Source organism: Beta vulgaris, chromosome 1 (genome assembly GCF_026745355.1).
Source record: "Beta vulgaris subsp. vulgaris cultivar EL10 chromosome 1, EL10.2, whole genome shotgun sequence".
Taxonomy (NCBI): Eukaryota; Viridiplantae; Streptophyta; class Magnoliopsida; order Caryophyllales; family Amaranthaceae; genus Beta; species Beta vulgaris.
In genome coordinates, this window is record NC_079202.1 from 26,751,881 (window position 1) to 26,758,240 (window position 6,360).

A 6,360-nucleotide genomic window follows, 5' to 3' on the forward strand; every position below is an offset into this window, starting at 1 on the left:
TCATTAGGAATTCCAAATATACAAGTGAAGTGCTGATCAAGCACCCAACAAACCAAATCAAGTAAGTTTGATCAACAAGTTCTACCCCAAATGTTAACCTCCTAACCTAGATTTAGAATCTAAAGAGTAAATGAAGGTTACATTTGTTGTCCTAGTAAGAAACTACTCATACATCATGGAAATAAAGCAAAATAAAATTTCAAATAAATTTATCACCATAACCTTGGAGGAAAGAGAGAAGGGAAAATAATAAACTAATAGAACAAGATCTAAGCAAACAAAGGATGAAATAAACAAGAATAGAGAAAAAGAAATGAAATAAGTAACATATTACCAACTTTTGAGCTTGCATAAATGTGAAAATGGAGTTCAAAAATTTCAAACCTTAACTTTGTCTCTCCTAGGATTCTAAAGTTTGAATGTTAAAACAAAATTTAATCTCTTAAATCTCCAAATAAAATTGCTTAACCTAAAATAAGAGTAGTTTCTCTTATATAGTCCTAAAATAAGATAAGGTTAATTACAATAAAGCACCCATACAAAAGCATCACAATAAAGAAATAAATTTTGAAAAATACTGCTACTCGAGTGGGTGTCCAGGGCGGGTTACGTGATCAGGAACGAATAATGACCTCTCAAAACCTAATTCGGGGGGGTCAAGTGAACCCGAGCACTCGGGTCAACAGACCAGGGCGGGTCACAAACCAACCCGGGCGGATCGAGTGATCAAGAAGCAGTGGTGCAGCTGACTGGGCTGACCCGGGTGGGTCAGGTGACCCGGGCCCTCCAGTCAACTCTCTTCTCTCCTTTTTCTCTTTTTTTGATCCCATTGATGCTCCATTTCTTCAATGCATTGCCTAGGGTTTGAGCAATGGTCCTCGAAAGAGGCTACTAAATCCTGAAATAACGCTAGTGGAAAAAACTGCATGTGCTACTTGTCAAGTGCTTCGGTTGAATAATCAACCCAAGCACTTGTGGATATTTTAATATTAAAAATTCACAAGTGCTTGGGTTGACTAGTCCACCAGAGCACTTGATGTCAAGTGCTCCGTTTGACAAGTCAACCCAAGCACTTGCACTTGCACATAACCATATCGCTTCACTTTATTAGTCTTCCCTCAGTTAATTTGGAACCCTCAAGAACTCAGAAATCCTCCTTCGCTTCCGTCATGTTACTGCACTCAAACTCCTCCCTCAAGAAATAACCCGTCGTGCTACTCGCTTCTCGTCCGTCCGTTGAACCTTCTCGTCCTCCTCCTTCGCTTCCGTCGTGCTACTCGCTTCTCCGCCGAACCTTCTCGTCCTCCTCCGTCGCTTGGGTGAAGGCTGCACAATCTTAGCGCTTCTCCATCGAACCTTCTCGTCCTCCTCCGTCGCACTCGCTTCTGAGCGATTCCATTTGGTGAGTGTTTTCGATTTTTCATTATTTTTGACCTAATTTCAGTAATTTCAGTTTCAAGATTACGTTATTTTTGAAACCACACAAATTCGCCAAATAAATTTGCCTATAATTAGAAACAGTGGATTGAAATTTCTTAACTTGTTAATGGTGGAGAACTACAAAAATTGACCCATTAAAACTAGGGTTTTTCTTAACTAAAAATCAGATTCCAATGCTCAAATTTATTGCTAATCACAGAACCGATCAAGTTGAAATCCAAAAATCTCCACCATAGTTTAAAGCTTTTGCAGCATAAGATAAGGTATAATCTTAACAACAAAAAACGATCTTTTTTTTTTCTTTGTGGTTGTGCAAAAATAGAAGATTGTTACCTCGTATATGCCCACAAGAGTGAAGCGAGTTGAAGTATAATCTTAGATTAGTAGAAACTAGAGAAGTAGTTGTTTCAACATTTGGCCGCTTGGGGATAAGAATAGTTCCCGGGATACACTTTGCTTTCTTAAACCTATTTGGTAAATGCTTTCAGTCTCCCACTCCCACAAACCTAATCCAACTTCAATATGCTCTCAGAGTATCTGAAGAAAACTAGTAGATTAGTGCCAATTCCATGAAGATCAGTGAGAATAAGAGGTGAATCATGGTCGATTACTTAAAATTTTGGACCCTAGAGGAGAGAGAATAGTGAGTGAGAGAGGCTAGAGGGTATATTTTGCAGAGTTAGGGTTGTAATTTTTGCAAGCGGACCTTTAGAGAGCTTGTGTTTAGTTTAGTAGTTGTAGTTGGTGTTTATTTCTTTTGTTAGGCTGATCACGACGAATTGAATTTTCTATGGGAGACTGGTTAATCAACTTCCCCTAATTTTGGATTTTCGGGTGGATATGAAGTTGTTGCGTGAAACCATACTTGGAAAGAATGAATAATTCTCTCTTAGATTTTGAGCCTTTTGTTTTTACTATGTATGAGGGTTGATATTAGATTTTGTTTATCTCAATGAAAAGGAAGTTCGAATCATTGCAATAGTATGTGTTAGTTTTTTGATATCGTTGCTATAGTTAAAGATTCCTTAATTTGTGCACATAACCTGAAAAGACATTTGTTATCAAATGGAGGTACTAATTGTTTGTACATGCTGAGAAATCTTTTTGACATCAAATTTGAAACGAAAATGGCATGGTTAAATATGCTATTGACTTTTAAGCAAGTATTATGTATACTGGGTAAAGCAATTATGGAGGAAATTTTTGAAGTGGTTAATTCTAGTATGTTTTCGAACCACCAATATGATCAACCTTTTTATAGTTTTGTAAACACTTTAGTTGGTTATTTTATATGTGGCATTCTCTTCAAAACCAAACCATTCTTGGTTTTTGAAGTCATTAATAAGTACCTCTCTTTTTGGCTACAATGCTTAGGGTGCCTACATATCTTTACACCTCGTCTCTGTGTACTCTTTCCCCCTCTCTCGGTCTCCTACAGGTTAGTTGCACTCTCTCTTACTCTTATGTAAAATTTATTTTACATTTTTGTTCAAATGATTTGGTCATATTTCAATTTTGAATCATTAAGAATGCTTTAAGAATAAAGGATTGAATTTTATTCAACATTTTCTTTTTGTTATGAAAAAATTAACGTATCATCATAATCATATGCCTAGATACCCATCCAACACTTACTCATTAGGAATAAGTTTTGGATAGTCCCCGTTTTGGGACTGTTCTTGGACGTTTGATCTCACTTAGGTGGTAAATGTATGTTTTCTTTTTGTTTCTATGGAAATCACGGCTACTCATTTCCCTAATCTGTTCTGCGGGTATATATGTAGATAAGTAACTACCTACATTGTACACTGGGAGAACTGTAGGGAAATGCTGCCGGAATTTCCATATATCGAGAAGCTGACATACATTTACTAGTGGGATTACGTCCAAGGATGGTTAGGTTGGAGTGATAAGGACCTTGGAAGACATGTATATATTCATGCTATATTTTTTTTTTTGAATTTGTATGTTTAATGCTTAAATGGTTGACAATGTATTATTATATGTGATTAATTAGTCGTTAGATGTCTGTTTGGATGGCACGAGATTGTTCGTGGATGTATGGTAACGTTGATTCGTCAGAATTTGTGGATGGGGTACTGGAATTTTGTGATTCTGCCTTAGAACATCAAGCTAGGACGGGAGAATTAGGATTTTATTGTCCTTGTGTCAAGTGTGGCAATGTGTTCAAAGTGAGTGATATTGATTTGCTTAGGGAGCATGTACTTCGTCATGGGTTTAGGCCGGAATACCATGTATGGATTTGACATGGTGAGGAGGGAGTATATGAAGGGAATTCTCCTGCAAATGATGTCCATGAACAAGAAGACGTGACTCATGCATTTGAGGAAATGGAGAATGATAATGAGCACGAGGATGATGAGGATCATGTGGATGAGATGATGGAGGGTGTTGAGGATAAGTATGGGAAACATTCTCGTGTTTTTGAGTCTTTGACAGAGGCAGCTCAAAAGCCATTGTATCCTGGTTGTAAAAAGTTCACCAAACTGGCTGTCGTGTTGACACTTTTCAACATTAAGCCCAAGGGAAATTGGACCGACATTAGTTTCACTTCCCTATTAGAAGTGTTAAGTGAGATGTTTCCCGATGGCAACGAACTTCCAAAGTCGACCTATTATGCTAGAAAGCTCATGTGTCCCTTTGGCTTAGAGTACAAGAAGATACATGCTTGTCCGAATGACTGTGTGCTATATAGGAATGAATATGACAATTTGGGTAAGTGTCCACGGTGCGAGATGTCAAGATATAAGCGTGAAGGAGATGGAGATAAGAAAGGGCCCCCAGCTAAGGTGTTGTGGTCTCTTCCTATAATTCCTAGATTCAAGCGCTTGTTTTCCATAAAGAAAGATGCAAAAAATTTGAGATGGCATGCAGACAAAAGGAAGAAAGATGGTTTGTTGAAACATCCGGCGGATTCTCCTGAGTGGAAGAGTATTCATAGGTTGCATAAGCCATTTGGGGATGAAGATCGTAATTTGAGGCTTGGGCTATGTACAGATGGAATGAATCCATTCGGAAGTTTGAGCTCTTTACATAGTACATGACCAGTACTTTTAGTTATTGTATATAACTTGCCTCCTTGGTTGTGCATGAAATGCAAGTACATGATGTTATCACTTTTAATCTCTGGTCCTAAACAACCTGGAAATGACATAGATGCCTACCTTGCACTACTTGTCGATGATTTGAGAAAGCTATGGGATGAAGGGGTTTCTGTTTTTGATGCTCATATATACTAATGAGATGTTCACATTGCGTGCAATGCTTTTCTGCACCATTAATGATTTCCCTGTGTACGACAACTTATTCGGATATAAGACAAAAGGAAAGAAAGCATGTCCAATATGTATCGATGACATGGAATCCACATGGATTCCTAAGTGCAAACACGTGTACATACCCCATCGAAAGTTTCTACTACTTCACCACCCTTTTCGTAAGAAGAAGAATGCATTTAATGGGAAAAGTTGAAGAGAGAGTAGCTCGTAGACCGTAGACTATTGACCGTTGAGGGTGTTGAAACGATCTTTGGTAAAACAATGCAAGAGGAGATATGGTTGTGGAAAAAGGAGCCTGTCTTGTGGACACTTCCATACTGGAAAGATCTCCGGGTCAGACATTGCCTCGAGGTCATGCATATAGAAAAAAATGTATGTGATGCCATTCTTGCGACACTTATGAATATGCCTCGAAGGATACCAAGGCCTCACGGTTGTACTTAGAAGAGATGGGAGTTCGGCTAGAACTTTGGCCTCAGGATAGGGAAGGTAGGAAGAGGAATAAATCTGAAGAAATAAATCTTAAGGAAGGCAAGAAGAGGAAGAAATCTAAAGAAGAAAGAAACTTGAACAAGGTTAAGGATAAAGAGAACAAAAATAAGGTCGATAATAGGAATTATTTGCCTCCAGCTTGCTATACGTTATCCAAGGAAGAGAATCGGATTTTCTATGAGTCTTTGTATGATATCAAAGCTCCATCGGGATACTCATCTAACATGAAAAGATTTGTATCCTTAAATGACGAGTTGAAGTTAGGGCTCATGAAATCTCATGATTGTCATGTCATGATGCAAGTATTTTTACCGATTGCCCTTCGTGGAATACTACCAAAACATGTGCGGTATGCTATAATTGAACTATGCTCACTTTTCAACACTATATGTAGCAAAGTGCTTGATCCGACAAGACTTGATGCTCTTCAAGCTGATGTTGTAGAGACTCTTTGCAAGTTTGAAATGTATTTTCCACCTGCATTCTTTGACATAATGGTTCATCTTATCGTCCATCTAGTTCGCGAAATCAAGTTGTGTGGTACTATGTTTTTGAGGTGGTGTTATCCTTTTGAAAGACGAATGGGTAATTTACAAGACAAAGTGAGGAACCCTGCACAACCTGAAGCTAGTATCATTCAAGGCACCGTGGGCGACGAAGTTGGTAATTTTGTAGCTGAGTATTTGGCTAGTGCACAACTTATCGGACTTCCTACATCTCGCCATGATGGAAGACTTGGAGGTCAGGGTACAATTGGCTCAAAATTAGTTACACCTCCTAGAGATAAGCGCTTACAAGCACACTTGTATGTGTTGCATCACACTAGTGGAAAAAACGGAAGGGTTGCGGTTAAAACAGCCTTAAGGGCTGCGTTTTTGGCCAACAACCTTTTCCGTAGCAGCCTTTCACTAAAACTGAAGGGCTACGTTTTTTACCGCACTCCTTCACAACGAAGGGCTACGATTGAGGGCCAAAAACGCAGCCCTTCAAATTTGGAAGGGCTGCGATTTTGGGCCTCAAACGCAGCCCTTCTTTGCACAAAGTGCTGCGGGTTTTTTTTTTTTGCCTTTTTTTTGTCAAACAGCATGATTATATGTATAAACAACATGTTGTTGATATCCCTCAAACC